Raw genomic sequence first — 21,032 nt, forward strand, 5'->3', positions numbered from 1 at the left:
GTATAAGAATACTTTTGACATGACATGCACAGAATACAATTTGTGATGACTGTCCTGCATATGCAAAAATTCTATGAGTATCATGGTGAGTGTCAGATTTTTAATTAGCCGGTTCTTATTTCTAGGAGAAGCTTCTGAAAGAAAAAAGACCCTTATTAATTCGAAATGGATTTTCCAGCTCTCTGAAGGCAATCTCCCAAAACAAAGATTGATAATAATACTACTACTATTAATAACTGGCCAAATTTTAAAAGCGGATGTGATTTTATGATGCTTAGCCTGAATTTTTTTTCATTCCCACGTATATCCTTTTTTTAATGCTTTATTTGTTTTCTTTATGTTCTCTGCATCTCTCTCTTGCTTTTTGTGTCTTTCTTTCTACTCTGAGTGGCCTCACAAAAGGCACCCCACCGTGACTTAACTTAGTTTGTTTTATGCTAGGCATGGAGACTGTGGCAGCAGGAGCTGCGCAAATGAGGGATGACGTGGGATGTAATGGGATTGAGAACTACAGCTCAGGAGGGATATTTTATGTAATTGAAGATAGCGTTCCACTCCAAAATTAGATAAGCAAATAGTCAAATCCATCATTTCTTCCATTTTTAATAATTCAAAAGCAGACTTTCTTCCCCAGCATGAGGATTAAAAAGAGCAGAATTAGATGCCCATTATTGTCTATGTGATATGTTGGTATCATAATGGCCTCACTACCTAAAAATATCATTATCATATATTCTGTCAATTATTTCAACATCGACTCCAGACTTCCCACTATGGTACCCTGTTTCCAATTTTATATCTTTAGGAGAAAGGGCTTACAGAATAAAAGAATGTAATAAGCTTGTAGAGAGGTAAGTCAGCCTTCATTATTAACTTTGTTGGCCTTTGAGCGAAATCTCAAATTTCTTTGGATCACTCTGATGAAGCACTGTGTTCTCCAATATGTGAAGCTGTTGAGGAAAGATATTGCTTCCACAATTCTTATGGAAAGAGTTGGTTATCAACTGTGAGCCTCGATCATTGTTTAATACTGTGTTGTAAGGTTTGCTATTAATTGCTTTTTACCAATCTAAACCTTTGTATTGAAGATATTCAAAATGTGGAGTTTTTTAATGTATGAAAACTGAAAGAAGACCATTTCCATAACATAGTATTATATTTCTGTAGGATTAACTATAGCCATAACAATGCATTTTTTCAGCTCAGTTCTGTTATTTTGGAAAATCCCCTTAAAATCAGATTACATCCTATTAATCTTAATAATTTTTGCTTAATCACAATAAATTTGCTATTCAACATAAAATGTTTACAAATCATAAGGATTGATGTTAAGCTGTTATATTATAGTGAATAGCATAAATGTGCAGTAAATACAGTAAATATATTACAGGTTATAAATGAGCAAGAAGTCACAAGTCAATATCTACTGTTCATTTAAGAAGAAATATTTTAATTAGAAAGTTAGTGAAGTATTACTGCAGGAGATTTTTGCATTTAATCATTTCTAGAACAAAGCTTAAAGACATTTAAGTCATGCAAATCACTGACCTTTACCTATGACAAACTTGTGATTGGCATCTTTTGGTTAAATCTCAATTGTTAATTCATATAAATGTTTTTTTATATACATTTAATTTTTTAGTAACTAAACAATAAACACCTTATTGCCATGAAATATTTATTCTTACTCCCTTTTTTAGGTGGTACTATGAATATTGGTGGCATAAAATTATGTTTTTATTGTAGTTTTATATGAGTGTGTGTGTGTACAAGCATATTTTTCTGTGATTTTTTTCAGTAAATCAAATCAAATTTCTTCAACATTTTGCCCCCCAAAAAAGAGACAAAGTAACCTAACTGACATTATTTAGTCTTTCTCTTTTTTGTTCTAATGTACAAAAAGAAAATAATTATCTTTAGCCAAAAATAATTCAAAGGAAATAATTTTCATATTTCTTACACATCTTAAGAAAACTAAGGTGAAAACCTTGACAAAGGGCCTTATTTGCTTGTATGCATATAGAAGTATAGACATACTGTTAGAATCATAATCAGAAAAACTTGTGATTTGAGATGGTACTATGCTTCCATGCGCACAAAAATGTGTGCCAGAGAAAGCGAAAATTAAAGACAAATGGACAGAAAGCTTCAACAGTCTTATCTCCTTGGGGAATACTTTCAAGCGACAGGAATAAGAAAGAAAGCAATTCAGAAGCATCAATGCCCAGGAGAATGGTTAAGGGCGTGTGTAGTGATTTTTAAGTCAGAGTTTATATTCGGCATTTTTAAAGTAAAGTGGCACATTGAAGCCTTCATTTAAAAAAAAAAAAAAAAGCATAGAAAAGAAACTATCCTAAACTAAGAAACATGGTCAAATATTTTCTATAAACAAGACAACTATTTAGAAAAAATGTTTCCTTGGCCCAAGTAATACAGCTATTGAATGATAATTTGTGATGAAAGAAATACCTTTTCTAAAGAGACACAAAGTAACATTAAACAAGTATAGATTGGAAGTTTATTATTTTCCGTCACAGTCCACATATTGGCAAACTTATGCTAGTTTAAGTATTTAGGAAAAAGTAGCTCTTATATTTTAAAATACCATCATGTCTTCAAGCAATAACTTCTATATTTATTGTTTTGAATCTCTGCTAATCATGGAATTTTTCATTCAATTCCCTTGTTTTATTTTACTCTTTCTCCCTTTTTCTCTGTTAAACAAAGAAAAAATAGAAATTTTTTTATTCAGAAAACAATCAGGGCCTACAACATGACTTCCTATTTAAACAAAACAAAACTCTATTCATCTCTCAAATCTGAATTTCATAGCAAGATCTTTCTTCACTCCATAGAGTTGGAGTCGTGGTTTTCTATTTTGTTTTGTTTTTTGACTGTGACAGCGCAAAAGTATATGGAATCCATTTAGGTAGGCCTGCGTAGACTAAGGGAAGTAGAGAATTCAGTTTTTTATTCAAATATTCACTAACAATGAAACTGCAATGGGAAGTAATTAATAAGCAGTAGATGGTAAAAACTGAAATAGGAAAAACTAATAACCATTTCCAGTTTTTTAAATTTTATGGTTGCAGCCTGCCATGAGAGGGGAAGAGAAAGATCATCTATTTATGTGATTTTTCTGATACTAGGGTTTTTTGCTTTTGTTTTTGTGTTTTTTTTTTTTAGACAGGGTCTTAATCTGTCGCCCAGGCTGGAGTGCAGTGGTGCCATCTCGACTCACTGCAGCCTCTGCCTCCCAGGTTCAAGTGATTCTCATGCCTCAGCCTCCCAAGTGGCTGGGATTACAGGTGCCCGCCACAATACCCGGCTAATTTTTTTGTATTTTTAGTAGAGTCAGGGTTTCACCATGTTGGTCAGGCTGGTCTCAAAACATCTGACCTCAAGTGATCAGCCCACTTCAGCCTCCCAAAGTGTTAGAATTACAGGCGTGAGCCACCACGCCCGGCCAATACTAAGTTTTTTATATTCTTTAAACACAGTAAAACATTTTGTAACCTAGCATTTTTCTATAAAATTTGGATATGTTTTGGATCAAATTTCAAATTCACTTCCTGAATAATATAAGTCATTATAGTAGCTACAGATAACATAGTCTATTAGATGGGTGTGCATAGAACCACACCATATAATGTTGCTAGACGTTTCTCCCTCTAAAGTAACAAGCATGGGAGAGAAAAGACAGCAGTCATTTTATTTTTTAGCCACATATTTTAAGATTGATATGATTTAAATGCCTACCATTATTACAAAGAATACGTGACTATCTGACCATACTAGTGAACTTAAAATCCTATATTCCTTTGATAGATGAATAAAATAGGGATGATGTTGTCTTCTATCACAGATGGGAGATATAAACTTTTTAAGTTTTGCATTCGGGAATATTTGATAATCAACATAGAGCAAACATTATCCAGTCATAGTATTTTCTTCAAGATGTACAAGGTAGTGGAGTATAATTCCTAAGGATTCCTGGTAATTTAGGGAAAAAAAACTGAGGAATATTGTTATATCTATCTCATGCTTTATCACATTTTTAATAATCAAATTAATAGCATTTGAACATTTCATACCATTAAAACTAAGGACAGGGATTTTAAACTATTCTGTTCTAAAGACAGCTTGTGTTGTATAGAGTTGGAATTCATCTATATTGATTTTCTTTTTCTTACCCACAATTATTTACATTTTATCCTAGGGTGATCCATTCTTTAATAATATGGTTCTCTCAGAATGTCCATAGCTATCTAGAAAAAGAGAACTGATTCAATAAATTTGCCAACTTGGGTAAAGATGGTCCAAACAAAAACAGTAAACTGAGTCTTGAGTTTCAAGTGGAGTGTTTTTATTACCTGGATGTTCCTACAAGCCTTTCTGTTACACAGAGATCTACGTTTTGCCAAAATGTTCATTTTTGTGAACATATTTTATACTATCAAGATACTGGCAGATTTATATTTAGTTAGTTTAAACCAAACAACCAAATGCATAACTTTAAGATATCACAGAACTCCAAAGAGAGGATATTTGTTTATTATATTCAATAACATTTAATCATTTAGCTGTCATTAATGATGATCTTAACTTTAATTGTGTCATTTCACATATGATTAGCAGTCATCACTTGTAATAAGAGCAAGCATGTTTTGGTTGGGTGGACTGTGTGTATATTCAGTCACCTTTGTGTTTTCTCTGTTAGTATCAGAAAATTCCTCATATTCAAGACCTAATGCTTTCCAAATGACTATTAGAGTACTTTCAGATTTTGTATGCTTTGGGTTAAATATACATTTGCTTTAAACTTCATTTCTATTTCTCAAAATATATAAAACTTTCCCCTTTCAGCAAATTTATCAAAAATGAGCTGTCACCATAAACCTAGTTACAACACCGTGTCCACATTTCAATTCAAGCATTAACATCACTGTTCAGGGACAGAACCCAGTTCTGCTGTTTCTCCTTTTCTTCCCCAAGTTAGCCAGCCAGCTCACCCGCCCCTTCTCCACCCCTTCTTTTGATCTTTTTCTTCTTCAACAGGCAATAGTTGTCTTTAACATATTACCATAGGAGAGACTTCTGGTGTTTTTTTTTTAGTAGTAAAGAGAAAAAGAAGTAGAAAAGTAGGGAAAGCAAAGAGAAATTATCTAGAGGAGAAAAAAATGTAAACATGAAGGAAGAAACAACATGAAAGAAAGGATGAGTTTGTTCCTATAACACAGACAAACACAATGCAAAAAAGAATGAGAGAAACCAGAGATGAGAAATGTCAAGGCCAAAGTTGCTTGAAAGAAGACAAGAGTAGGGCAACTCAATTTACTTCAATATTCGATCAACTGAAATTTGTGTTGCTAAACAAATGTATAATCTTCAATGTCTAATGATTTTACAAGAAATACAGTCAAGTTTTTTTTTCTAATTTAAAAGTAAAACAGATTACATGATGTTAATATTAAAAAAAAAAAAAAAACAACTGGCCTTTTTTTTTTCTTTTTCTTTTTTTGTTTTGAGACAGGGTCTCACTCTGTCTCCCAGTCTGGAGTGCAGTGGCATGTTCTAGGCTCACTGCAGCCTCGACCTCCTGCACTCAGCGATCCCCTGACCTCAACCTCTGGAGTAGCTGAGACTACAGGCACACACCACTACACCCATTTCATTTTTCTTTCTTTTTTTTTTTTTTTTTTTTTGTAGAGACGGGGTTTTGCCATGTTGGCCAGGCTAGTCTCAAACTCCTGGCTTCCAGTGATCCACCTGCCTTGGTCTCCCAATGTGCTAGGATTACAAGCGTGAGCCACCGCACTTGGCCTTTAACCACCTTTTTAAGTCAAAAAAGTAAATGATATTTAAAGCATTACATTAGAAACAACTACTAGAACATAAGTTTGCAAATTCCCTATGCCTCCAATGTTAGTTGCAAATAGTTACAAATCTAATCAGTTGACATTAGAATATTTATATGAACTAGGAAAAATATCATACTCTATTTCATATAAAATGCTGATTTGTATATACCAATTTTTTTTTAGTAAATTACTCACTTAATTAACCTACATTTTTAAAATTTTCAAACTTCAGAACCACTTTTTTCTCCCTATACCTTTTTTCAGAAAAAATTCACAAACAATAGGAAAGTGTAAATGGGATTACAGGAAAGGGCAACAGTGACTTAGCTGCTTCAGTGATTTTGTTCTCACCTGAAAAACTATTCACATTTAAAAAATGTTCAGGATCCCTGGACTATGTCATCTGTCTTGGGTTCCTTCCCATGTCTTACATCCATTTGTTCTTAATAAGAAAACTTGAACTTATTCATATCTTAAGCTTGTGTCAAATACTCAAATTACTGATCTCAGATTTAATGTTGGCTCTTAAAATTAATCATTACACAAACTCCTCCATAACTAAGGATAACTATGTTAGCATAGAGTGGTATGTTAGACACAGGCATATCTCTTAGCTATGGGATTTATCAAAGAGCAGACCTAGGATTTGAGCCCAGGCACACTCCCTTGGGTGCCCTGTGAACCTCTGTGCCATATGGTCTTTCTGCTCTGAATATTTAGTAGTTCAGAGATTTAGGCAGAGTTACTTAGCCTTCCTGAGTCTCAGTTTTTAATTTTCCAAAAATGGAAATAATGCTGTAATACAGTTTTTCCAATTTGTCTTTTTAACAAATTGATATATTGTGTGTGTGTATATATATACACACACTATATATCAAGCTTTATTGATATATATAATTAATATATTGCATATCAATTCACCCATTTAAAGTGTTCATCCTAATGCCTTTTAGTATAATACAAAGATTTTCACTCCTATTTAAAAAGATCAACCATTAAATATTTAAACTGGGATTGGATTTGATGAGACCTACATGTATTGGCTATGTAGACATGTGCTAAATAGCAGTTCGATTTTAACATTAATGTTGGACAAACTTTAATGACTTTGACCCTTAAGTCTTACTAACTCCTAATGACAGTGTTTTTCCATATATAAAACCTTAGTCTCTCTTCTTTACATTGTCCATCTTAAGCACGTAATCACTATTTAAAAACTTGTATTTAAAAATACTACTCATTTAGATCTCACATGATTCATATAAAAACAATAAAATTATAATTTAGATCGGCACTTGTACCTATGTTTTTATTTGTATAATTTATGTATATATATGGAGTTTATGTTGTCATCTTTTTACTTGTACAATGAAAATAGTATTTATGACACTGAAGTATGTGAAGCTGTAAATGGCATTTGCATTCATAAGATACATCAACTCTGCTTCTACATTTAATCACTGGCTAGAGCTATTTATTGCTTCGTGTACTGTTCTTCCATAAACAGCAGTACCTCAGTAGGACACTTTTCTCTACTGAATCTTTTTTTTTTTTTTTTTTTTTTTTTTTACTGAATCTTTTTTCTCTTTTAATGTAGATCAGAAAAACAGAAACATTTCATAGAAATAAAACATTGTCACCTTGATCAAGTAAATAAGCTTTAAAAAATTAAATACGGAAATATCTGGAAAACCAAATCAATAAAATCTATAAGTAAACACATTTCATTGTGGTATTTTCTACTAGATCCTCACATGTACAGATATGTGAAGAAATGTGCCATTTTATTTCTCAATCAGATATTAAAACAGCCACCTGATTTTTGTGCTTTCTCTTGAGCGAATTCTTTAAAATGTAAGTAAAATACGTTTTAAAAACTACAATAGTAACAGTAATCAACACAGTCAACAACTTATAATATGTTTCAAATGACTATTTTTATATCTGTGTTTTGAAACATAGGATGTATTTTCTCATATAGATTTTAATTAGGAAACTGAGCATGCATTTAAATTTCTACTTAGTTTCGATCACTGGTTCTAGAATTACCACCTGTAATCATGGTGTCTAAAGAACTTCAATGTAAATTAATAATCTTGGAAATAGCACTTGATTGAGGTGGGCTGATGGTCATTTATTTTCATTAATAGCATAAGGTGATTTACTGTATTTCATTAAGAAAAAAAAGCCAAACTCTGTTTCACACATGTAGCACATTTGTAAATGCATAGTAGAAGCCTAAAGAGCTCATCATATTGCCTGATGCAAACTAGAAATTTAGTTTGTATATCTTCTTTTCTTTCATTTCTTTTTTTTGAGACAGAATCTTGCTCTGTTGCCCAGGTTGGAGTCTGTGGCATGATCTTAGCTCACTGCAACCTTTGCCTCCCACAGGTTCAAGCAATCCTCCCACCTCAGCCTCCCGAGTAGGTGGTTTTACAAGTGTGTGCCACCACACTCAGCTAATTTTTGTATTTTTTAGTAGAAACAGCGTTTTGCCACGTTGGCCAAGCTGGTTTTGAACTCCTGGCCTCAAGTGATCTGTCCACCTTGGTCTCCCAAAGTGCTGGGATTATAGGCATGAGCCACCGTGCCTGGTCTTACTTGTATTATCTTTATTCATTCATTTATACATTTACTGTTTCAGTCAGCCACCTATTCATTTTGGATTAATTAGTCATTTGTTGCTAACTTACTACAAGCCAAATATTCTGATAGGAATCATGTGCTTCATAAAGTTACATGTATTTCTACATGCTACACACAGATTGGGTTACATGTATGTGTTTATATGTTATATGTAAATATTTATATGAGACAACTTATTTTCTAGTCTTAGGATGTGATGCCCTTTGTTATTAAAAAAAAATGTTTTAAACTTGAAACTTGTGTCCAGAATTCCAAGTCAAGAACCCTTGTAAGTTATATTGCTTGAGAGAATGTAAAATGTGATAGCTGCTTTGGGATAGCTTCAATGTAGAGTTATCATGTGACTTAGCAACTCAACTCCTATATATTTACGCAGGAGAGATAAAAACGCGGGTTTACGAAAACATATACATGAAATATTAATAACGGCAATATTAATAATAGTAGAAACAGGCCAAATGTTCATCAGTTGATGAGCGGATAAATAAAATTGGTGTATTCATTCAATGGAATATTATTTGGCAATAAAAATGAATGAATTACTGATACATGCTACAACACAAATGAACCTTCAAAACATGTCAAGTGAAAGAAGCCACTCAAGAAAGATTACATATTGTATAATTCTATTTATATGAAATATGCAAATTAGGCAAATCTATAGAGAAGAAAGTTGATGAGTGTTTGCCTAGGATGGGTGGGGAAATGTTAGGGGAAATGGGGAGTGATTGCCAACAGGTGTGGGGTTTCTTCGGGGAATAACAATACTTTCTAAGATTGATAGTGGTGATGGTTGCCTAACTTTGTAGATACACTAAAAGCCATCGAGTCACACACCTTAAATGCATAATGCAATTACTAGACTGCAACTCTAGACAATGATGCCTTTTTTCAAGTACCTAGGCCATAGTAGGCACACAATAAATGTATAATGAAAGGAAAAAAGATAATAAACAAGCCAGAAGCATTATATGCAAGAAAAATTAACCAAAATTTGGTATTGGGTCTGTTTAAAGTAAACATAACTGAAATGAATTCTCATTATCCTCCTAAGAGCCAAGATTGGTTCTGGGAGGGGTAGATTTGTAAAGATGGGTGCTTGTCTTATTCTACGCAGTTTCAAAGGACATATTCAGCACGAGAAAAGTGAGACAGAGGCTGGACTGAGTGCTGCTGGTAGAAGACGACAGGAAAAGGCTTTAGTTGTAACTTTGAAGCTACAGTGCCACTCATACATATCAGTGGTTCTCCAGCTTGAACATGTATTATAAACACCTGGAAGACGTGTGAAAACACAGATGACTAGTAGCCCTGAAGCCCTGATTTAGTAGGTTTAGGTGGGGCCCAAGAATTTACATGTCTATTAAATTTGAAAGTGATACTGATTCTGCTAGTCAGGGGACTACACTTTAAGCACAACTTGCATATATGTATGTTATTAATAAACGTGTATGAATGGGATATGATGGGAGGTGGGCTAGAAAAAAGAAAAAGATATAAAAGGAAAGAATACACTGAATACAAGTTTGTAATTCAATAAACAAACTCAGAGCAAACTTCTAACACTGCAGATCATCTTGGCACATGGTGAGAATGTTGATTCAGTGAAGTGAGCTTTAGCATCAGGTGTTACTGTTAACACTAATTTCTGAGTTAAATTCCCTGTCAGGTCTGCTGCCCACTTTCATGTATAAAAGCCACTGATACTGACATATGCCAAAAATAGCTCCAGCAACATGGGAAGCCAAGTTGGAAGTCTACTCTTCAGTGTTAGAATCAGGGTGTGTCATTCCCAAGACATGTACGCCTCAAGGCGATCTTCTTCCCCCACTTAGATTAAAACTCTATTATCAATGTTGTTATGTTGGGTTGGCCGGATTATGTTGAATATTATGTTACTCTATTATCAACATTATTCTATTGGGTGCATTCAAATGCACAAACCATCTGGGCAGAAGCATCTCTCCCATAAACATAAATATCCATTTGCCATTATCAAGAACCAGTTTATCACCTGGGAAGGAGATTTCCAGCCACTGTTAAACCAAGTTATTTTGGTTCTAGTAAGAAAATCAGTATAGACTTTATTCAGTGCAAATATTTCACTCTAAAATTGAATTATTAGGATATTTTATTTAACTTACTATGCAAATCAATTAGCAAGAAAAACAATCAGCAAGAAAATGTTATGAGTACTTTAAAAACAGTCTTGGATTGTTTCATCTACTTGATGTGATGTTAAAGGATCATTTTATCCATTTTGATGATTTCCAGTAAGATTGAGCTTCATATGGGTCACAGAATCCTTTCAGAGAAAAAAAGCAAAAAACAAGCAAAACTATTTTGGTTAAAAATAGGAAATGGTCGGGTCGGGCACGGTGGCTCACGTCTGTAATCCCAGCACTTTGGGAGGCTGAGGTGGGCGGATCAGGAGGTCAACAGATCGAGACCATGCTGGCCAACATAGTGGAACTTCGTCTCTACTAAAATACAAAAATCAGCTGGGCATGGTGGCGCACGCCTGTAGTCCCAGCTACTTGGGAGGCTGAGGCAGGAGAATTGCTTGAACCCGGGAGGCGGAGGATGCAGTGAGCCGAGATCATGCCACTGCACTCCAGCCTGGTGCCTAGCAAAAGAGTGAGACTTAAAAAAAAAAAATAGGAAATGGTCTTAGGGCCTTGAGCAGAAAAGTAATCTGGGTACTCCGAAGAAAATGTGGTATGGAAAGAAAAATAATTCAATAGAGTAAGTGTAGAATTCTAATTCAGTCTTCCTCTTCTTTTTATTTTTTACTTTTATTTTTTTGCCATAGGGTCTCGCTGTGTTGCCCACATTGGAGTGCAGTTGTGCGAATACAGATCACTGCAGCCTCGAACTCCTGGGTTCAAGGGATCCCCCAGCCTCGGGCCCTGAAGTAGCTGGGACTACAAGTGCACAGCACCACACCCAGCTAATTTTTGGATTTTTTTTTTTTGTAGAGACAGGGTTTCACCATTTTGTTCAGACTTGTCTCAAACTCCTGAGCTCAAGGGATCTACCCGCCCCACCCTCCCAAAGTGCTGGGATTACAGGCAGAAGCCACTGCGCTTAGCCCTTCTTCTAAGTCTCTAAATTTCCCAGGGAAATCTGTATTGTCTGGAGACAGATGCTTTAATTCATTATTTCTCTTATGTCAAATAATATGCATAAACAGGAGCACTAATGCAAAGACTGCCACTGGAAAATGCATGGCTTGGGTTACTGTAACATTTGTGATTTTCAATTAGAATTTTGTAAACATAATGACTTTTGAAAACCATTTCCAAAGCCTCATATATATGCAACATTTTACTTTAGAAGAAACAGTGCATCGTGTCTGTACATATTAGATAATTCTCTATTACTTTCAGAATCAGATTATGTGAACTGGCAAGCCGATTATTGGGTTTAAATTAAAGTATAATCAACATTATTAAACTACCTTGATACTTTTAAGGAAATCAAGCCTCTGAAATGGCATACCTACTTTAGTAATAATTTATAAAATGAAATAGGTTAATTATTGTCATGATATGCTCAATATTTCCAAGTGTTGTCACCCATAGAATTTGGTTCTAATTATACCACTCTTATATAAAACTGTTGCCAACAGTCATATGGTTTTACATTTTTTCTCATTAATACAAAAATAGTTCCATTCTTGGAGGTAATTTGACAAGATTAAATTCACACATGCCTTAATGTAACGAAGACCCTTAAAAATAAAAATTGATTGAGGATCATGCTAAATTATATCAAACAATGTATTTTACCTAGTACTTACCTTTAAAGGAATATTCAACAAACTTTTGAACAAAATAGGCAAATAATATTTCTGTACCTAAATAGCTACAAATTTTAGCACTGATTAATATAGTCTTAGAACTAATTATGCACTCATGCTAGGTTTATAAATTTTGATGTCTTAATAGGGGGAAAATGAACCCATTCTAAAGGATTTAAATTTTTTTTAAGTTGAGATTTTTTTCTGATTATGTAAGTAATTCTTTATTAGGTTAACATTGATTTATTTGATAAATAAACCCTTAAACATGAATGGCTTAACATAGAAAAAAAATTGGTTTTGCTTACTTAATAGTCCAATGCAGGCTTGCTTGATGGCAGGCAGATTTATTCTAGTGGTAATTCAAGGATCCAGGCTCTTTTCTTCTTCTGGCTCCTCTGTCTCTAGGGCCTTAGCATTCTTTGCATCCAAATAAAAGAAGAATGGGGCACTGGACAAGGAATATCTACTTCTTAATGGCTTGAAACATATCACTTCTACTCTGATTCTCTGGAGGTAAACCACCCAGTCATACAACCTCATCTAAAGGCAAATAGAGGTTGACAAATGAGATTCCTGCCTGGGCAGTAACTTCTCATAAATTTTGATGGCAAGTTTGTTGTCTCTGCCACAGACTATCCTCTGACCACCATATGTCAGTGTTTCTTTCTTCCCACACACAGAACATTCTTCTTCCTTCTAAGCTAAGTTCCTATCCTATTTGTATTATGTTAGTCCATTCTCACATTGCTATAAAGAACTACCTGAGACTAAAAAAAAAAAAGGTTTAATTGACTCAGAGTTCCACAAGGTATACTGGAAGCATGGCCGGGAGGACTCAGGAAACTTATAATCATGGTGGAAGGTGAAGAAGAAGCAAGCATATCTTACCGAGGATCCCCATCTTCTTACCAAAGATTCCCCATCTTCTTACCAAAGATGTGCTTACACTTTTTTAAAAAACCAGATCTCATGAGAACTCACTCACAAGACAGTAAGGGGAAAATCTGCCCCCATGATGTAATCACCTCCGACCAATCCCTGCCCCAACATTGGGAATTGTAATTCAAGATGATTTATAATTTGATTTGGGTAGGGACACAGAGCCAAATGATGTCACCATCGCTCTATCCAGCTGCCAGTCCAGGATCTCTACACACAATGCACAGTTCTCTCTACTTTATCCAAATAGGGCCCAGGACGATCCTGTGACATCTAAAGAACAACTTTCCTGCCCATCCCCTTACTACACACCTGCAGTATAAAAGCTGGACAGTGAAAAGGTTGCTGCCACAATTCTCATTTGCAAAAGAACCAATGGTATATAAATACAAAATTTACTGTTTCTCAGCAATGACAACACTTTGCTGTTCAGATGTAATGAGGAAAACTTAACTTTGCAGAAGTTCGGCAAAACCTTGACTTATCGCCCTGCCTATTACTTTCGATGGCCTCTGGTTCCAATTTATTGGAGATGTGTCTCTGTCTATTATCCTCTGTGACTGTTTCTAAAGTGGACAGTGAAGAATGTTCCCACTCTAGTGGGTAAAACAGTAGTCCCCTCACAACAGTTTACATCTGAATCCTTAGTGTGCCAACCTACCCTGTGTTAGCCAGACAGACTCCATTTTACTAAGAGCCAGACAGCCTCCATCTTAACCTCCACCTCACCCCTCCTGCCATTTCTCCCTTAAGAGCATACCTGGGTCTTGCTACTGTGCTGGGTCATGCTGTACTTAGAACTATAAAAACATATAACATTTGTAACCATATCCTGCTTGGCAAGCCCACTTGCTATTGTGAATGACCCCCCCTTAATTAATTATATAACAAGTACCGAATACCCGCCTTGGTAACCCAACAATCATGGGAACCGCTTGTGTATACCCTCCTTGGAAATCAACAATCATAAAATCCTCCTGCCTCCTAGTTACCAGCCTCCTTATGTAACTTGCTTGTTCTGCTTCTGTAAATTCTGCTTCAGCCAGGCTCCCCCTCCCCTACCTTAAGCAAGGTATAGAAAGGAGTCCAGCCCCTTCCTCAGGGCTGAGAAAATTTTAAGTGTTAGCCGTCTCTCAGTGGCTGGCTAATTAATGAAAAACTCACAATTCAAACTCAAAGCGTGGCACTGTTTCATCTAACTCACCTGGGTATAACATTAGTACCAGTGAATGTGTCATATTATATAGCAAGGGAAAATTAGGATCATAGATGGATGTAGGATTGTGGATGGATGTAGGATTGCTACCTGACCTTGAGAGGGGGATATTATTCTGGATTGTCTGGGTAGGATGGGGGGCTGATATAATCAGAAGGATCCTTTTAGGTGGAAAAGAGAGGCAGGAAAGTCAGCATAGAATGATGTAGCATGAAAAAGACTGGACCTCCATCGCTGGCTTCTAAGATGAAAAGGTCACAAGCTAAGAAATGCAATGTTGTTTAGATGCTGTGAAGGACAAGGAAACAGATTCTCTCCTAGAGCCTCCAGAAGGTATGCAGCCCTGCTGACATTTTTATTTTAGCTCATTGGACTTGTTTAAAACCATCATATTTTCAGTGATTTATAATAGCAGCACCAATAGGAAACTAATGAGTCTTTTTTTTAAGGCCAGGCTCATGTTTTGTTTAGTTCTTAACCATAGAATTACCTTAAAATTTAAAGCAGGGTTGTCCAATCTTTTGGCTTCCCTGAGCCACACTGGAAGAAGGAGAACTGTCTTCTTGGGCCACACAAAAATACACTAACACTAACAATAGCTGATGAGTTTTAAAAAATCACAAAAAAATCCCATAATGTTTTTAAAAAGTTTATGCTTTCGTGTTGGGCCACATTCGAAGCTGTCTTGGGCCACGCACAGCCCACGGGTCATGGGTTGGACAAGCTTGACTCAGAGGCTTCTGATTACTTTTGTCAGTACCAAGTTCTAAAATCATACTCAAAAGTTCTTTCCTGCACTTAATATTCAACTTGGCTTCAGGATTGTTTCTCACTATCCTCTCTCTCTTTTTGACATTAGCTGCCGTAGGGCCATCTGAAAATATAAGCCTATTTGGGAATGAAACACTTTTAAACTAATGTCTACCACAGGGCTGAGTTTTCATCCCCTTCTTACATGAGCCCTTCTCTAGTAACACTTCATTAAGTCAAACAAGAATGAAGCAACTCACAGTATCTTCATTATAGATTTTTTTTGTAATTCTTTCTTTAGACAGAGTTATGGGTTTGGTAGTGATTTAGTTAGCTTATTAAGTTCTGCTGGTGACAATTTGACCAAATGTTTTGACAATCCATAACATGCGTCTCTAACTTTCTGGTCTGTTATATCAATTTACGTGCAGACTGTCTCCTGACCATTGAACCAGTACCACATACTTTAGGTTTTTGTTTGGATAGCACTCAGTTCAAGGAATTAATTTCTGTATTAGTTTGAGAATGCAGAAATTGTTACAGACAAACTGTTACAGATAAAGCTGTGTGTTCCAATGGCTCAACAAAATGGGCATTTACTTTTCACTCTATTAATAGGACGATGGGAAGATACATCCAGATGTTTGTCATGCTAAAAGCATAGCAAAATTTTCAATAGTTTCTCCATGCTGCGGAGACAAAGGTCCATGCTGGACCTTTAATGAAAAGAGCAAAGACATACATTTAAAAGCCCTAGAGTGGCAGAGTGCAGTGGCTTACACCTGTAATCCCAACACTTTGAGAGGCTGAGGCAGGTGGATAACTTGAGGCCTGGAGTTCGAGACCAGTTTGACCAACATGGCAGAACGCTGTCTTTTCTAAAAATACAAAAATTAGCCTGGCATGATGGCATGCACCTATAGTCTCAGCTACGTGGGAGACTGAGGCATGAGAATCACATGAACCCAGGAGGTGGAGATAGCAGTGAGGTGAGATCGCACCACTGCACTCAAGCATGAACAACAGAGCAAGACTTTGTTTCAAAAAATAAAATAAAATAAAATAAAAGGCCTATAGTGTATGCCCTCAGCAAAGGAGAAATCCAGGAGCAGACAAAATAATATCAAAACCTTAACTGATTGTGGAAGTCACTGATCATGGAAGAAAGATTCCATCAATCTTGTGGCCCTAGGAAATCTCACACACACAGACACACACACACACACACACACACACACACACACACACACACATGCATACCAAGTACAATGGTCCCTATCTTCAGGGACCTTAAAATCTGGTTGAGAAAAAGGATTAAGTAAATAACCCAATTAAGTACAGAAATTGAGAGGTGCTATAAAGAAAAGTATCAGGTACTAGGAAACAGTTCAACAGCAAAACTTAATATTGATTGAAGAATTAATAAATTGTTTCTTGAATAAAGATTTCCAGAAGAGGAATAACAGTGAGGTGAAGAGTGGGGTTAAAAACATTCCAATAAAAGAAAAATCATGTGAAGCTGAGCAGATTTTTTATTATGATCAAATGAGTTAGCTTGCAGCAGACCAAAGTTTATTTTGAGAACAACCAGAAAAGTCACATAAAATATTTAAAGGCATCGAAGTTCTGCTAACTCAATGAAGGTAAAGGGTCCAGAGGTTTGGAGAAAGAACTATAAAGAAGTGAGCTAACATTCCTAAGCAAAGTTCTGAGAATATGGGTTTGCCTGGGCAAAAGGTCACTGCTAGAGGAAAGAGATATCAGGAGAGATTTCAGTTGTCTTACAAGGCTGAAATATAAGAAAAAAACAAAAGAAGGAAACCTGTGGGACAAAGATCCTGAGAGAAGAGAGGCTTGGAGAATTGTATCGGACACATGGTCAGTTTAACAGGTTAAGAAGAAAGTTTCTGAAGAGCATAGCAAAATTTTTAATAGTTTTGCCATGGTTGGGGGACAAGGATTGGAGTCCTAGACCTTTCATGAAAAGAGCTAAGACATACTTTTAAAAGCCCTAGTGTTACCAGTGGGGGGGGTCTTGACTATGAGTTGTCCAGGTTCTTGGCATTTTGAACAAAGAATTGGACAAAATGCACAAACAAAGCAATGAAAGAATGAAGCGATGAAAGCACAGATTTATTTAAACGAAAGTACACTCCATAGAGTGGGAGTGGACTCAAGCAAGTGGCTCAAGAGCACTGGTTACAACATTTTCTGGGGTTTAAATACCCTTTAGAGGTTTCCCATGAGTACTTGGTTTACACCCTATATAAATGAAGGAGTTGCCCATGACCAGTCTGATTGGTTGTGGAAGGCGACCAATCAGAGACTGAAGTGAAGTTACAAAGTTACACTGTATGCAAACATCTGATTGGTTGTGGGAGGGGACCAATCAGAGGCTGAAGTGAAGGTACAAAGTTACATCCCTATGCAAATGAAGACTAGACCCCTGACCAGACTGATTGGTTAGAGGAGGGGACCAGTCAGAGGTGCTTTCTGTTTCTCATCTGCCATGCAGAAAGGGAAGCGTTGCAAGGCAGATAGCCTCTGTTCTTTTGTTCCTTGGGCGTGGAATGTTGGGGTTTTCTTTTTGATTTACTTCTAGGAAGTAAGAATGAATCGGCGTTAGGTTCCCTGCCTCCCAATTCTATTCTTCTGACTCCCTAGAGTGTATGCCCTCAGCAAAAAAGAAATCCAGAAGTAGACTAAATATTTTCAAAATCTTAACCCAGAAGTTACTGATCATACTAAGGACATCAGCCTCAGTATATCTTCCTTGAGAAAGAAAGGGTAGGATAATATAATTTGAAACCTCTATTGATTTTGTATGTCTAATGTCTAGCAGTTATTCACACATTCTAAACATGCCAAAAACCAGAATTATACAATAAAACGTTTAGAAAACATAAGAAAACAAAATGGACTTACAGGAATATTGTGAAAATAGCAGACAAGGACATCAAAATAATTGTAATTAAGATGTTCAAGAAACGACATAAAAATATGGACCAAAAATAAAAAGGAGGAAAATTTAGCCAGGGAGTGGAAAACTATTTTTAAAAATCTAATAGAACTTTTAGGGCTAAAGAAATAGCTATATTTAACAGCAGACTGGCCTTGCAAAAGAGTAGGAAATTTGAATATATGTCTACAGAAAACATGCTATACTATACTATACTATACTGTACTATACTATACTATGGAGAGAAAAAAAAGAAAAATACAGAAAAGCATGTGATAAACCTGTTGGAAAGAATGAAAAGGTCTAACATACATGTAATTGGTGTCTTGAAAAGAGAGAGAATGGCATAGCAGTGGAGAGAATGGTTGAGAATTTCTAAAACTGATGAAAGATGCCAGGTCAGAAATTTGGGAAGTACTGTAAAATTCAGTATAAATAAAGAGTAAACCATACTTAAGCCTATTACAGTTGACTGCTAAATACCAGAAACAATGAGACAATTTTGAAGATAGTTCCAAGGAAAAAAATAGCCAGACAAGTAAGAATTTGTCAAATTCAAGAAAAATACATTTAAAAACCAGTATTATTAGACTTTAGTTAATAACAAAATAATGGCAATCATAATAATAATAAGAGGAATGATTCAAAATAAGACTGCAAAAGGAAGAAATAGGCAAAGTTATTCAGAATCTTGGAGATCATATTTAGGATTTTAGATTTTATCTTCAGGTAAGGAAAAGCTTTAGAGGACTTAAGAAAATGACATGATCAAATATGCATAATTAAAAGCTTATCTTTGCAATTCTGAGGAGAATGGATGGGGATTGGGGGAAGAAGAAGAATGGGAGACTAGGAATCTGGTCACCATAGCTAGGAGTAAAAGGTATTAAAACACAACAGAAGAACATTTGGCATAACTGTGACCCAAGTTCAGAGAACCACCACAAGCAAGGCTGATTTGATCCTCTCTACATGTTAAGTGAGATCCTTGTAAAAATATAATACCTCCAACCAGTTTTGTTGGAATACAGACAAGACTAAAATTACTGGACAAGGTCCAATGATCTGTGATCAAATCTTGAGTCTCCATTCTACTGCCCAGGCTGGAATGCAGTGACACAATTATAGCTCAGTGCAGCCCTGAACTCCTGGGCTCAAGTGATCCTCCTGCCACAGCCTCCTGAGTAGCTGGGTCTATAGGTGTGCACCACCACACTGGGCTAATTTTTTGATTGTAGAGATGAAGTCTTGCTATATTGCCTAGGCTGGTCTGGAACATAGGCCCAAGCATAGGCTCAAGTGATTCTCCCACCTTGATCTTCCAAAGTGTTGGGATTACAGCCATGAGCCACCACACTCAGCTCTCAGTGATCAAATCTGTGGGTATGTGAAGTTTGCCCAGGTGAGGACCTAGGAATTTGATAATGCTCATATACACTGAAACAATATTTTGTCCTTCGTTGTGGACAAATCCAGATAATGTTAGAGAAGTCAATGCTGCACATAGTCATAATAGGGGTAAAACATTTTAACTGCGGTCAGAAAAGAGAAGGAAACTAACAATTGTCAAGCACTTACTAGTATCAGGCACTGTATTGTATGTTTTATATATTTCATCTCATTGAATTGTCAAAACCCTCTTGTAAAGAGATCTTATTCCCTTTATACATGTAAGAAAATTGAAGCTAAATTTAAGTAAGTTGATGAGAGCCAAAGAGAAATTAAGAAACTTGTTTAAGAAAGCACAGCTACTAAACGGCAGCTGGAAATAAACCGAGGTCACTGATTTGAAGTCTGTGATGTTTCCACTATAGCCTTGCTCTGGAAAACCCTTTAGATCTTTTTACATCATCACTCAAACTTTTAGGTAAGGATTACGGTTCTACAAAACATTGAACAGGGAAGGAAGTCACCAGTACTCTCCCAGGAAGTGAGATCAAGGAGCAGAGTAATTAAAGGAAGATGACTCAGTTTCAATGATTATTCTGATCTTTTTTTTTTCCAACTTGGTGAGTCATATATAACTTTGTTTTATGATGACTTCTATTAACTAGAACAATAAAATATTAATAAGCACATACAATTCATAGAATAAGATCATCACAGTGAAATGAGAAAAAAGAGACAGTTACAATATATAATGATATTTTGGAGAAATATATAGTTTCTAAAAATTTTTCTGTTTAAGTATGTAATTGTCTCTGTGTACAAATATCTAAACTTGGCACTGCTCTCTGTCAGTTTTCAATGAAGACTGAACTAAGAAATATGGAAGATGGCATTATCCAATTTTATTCTTTAAAGAAATATTATATGATGCATGGAAAATCCTATGCACCACATAAGACTTATTGTTTCTTTGGAAAGAATATGATGGAACTGAAGAACAGTAATATGTGAAAACACATTTAATAAAAGTGACACAATACCACAGGTTCCAAGCTCAGTATTTTACAAAGGATGATTACTCCTGAGAGAAGCAGGAAACTGCAGAATTTCTTAAAAAGTAAGCTTAGAGAATCAGATGGACTTTTAATTAATTATATAACTCCTGAAACAACAGTAAAATCCCCATAAACAATGTAGTTATACTCTAGGAAAGACTGAGGGTGGTTCATGGAGGCTTTGACAGATAGGGTAGGAAAAATCAACCACTTGTTATTGGGGGATGATGCTTCTTGGACACTTTAGATAGCAAGGTGTTAAGCAATCAGCCTATCTGGAATGGAATTAATATTTCTGCTCTGCTACTTACCAAATGTGTAACATTTTCAAGTTTTTTGGAATTTTATATGCTTCAGTTTAGTAATGTACAAAATGAAAATAGTAGTGAAACCTATCCCACAAAGTTAT

Source organism: Aotus nancymaae, unplaced genomic scaffold (assembly GCF_030222135.1).
Source record: "Aotus nancymaae isolate 86718 unplaced genomic scaffold, 86718_ANA_hifiasm-v0.15.2.pri h1tg000002l, whole genome shotgun sequence".
Classification (NCBI taxonomy): Eukaryota; Metazoa; Chordata; class Mammalia; order Primates; family Aotidae; genus Aotus; species Aotus nancymaae.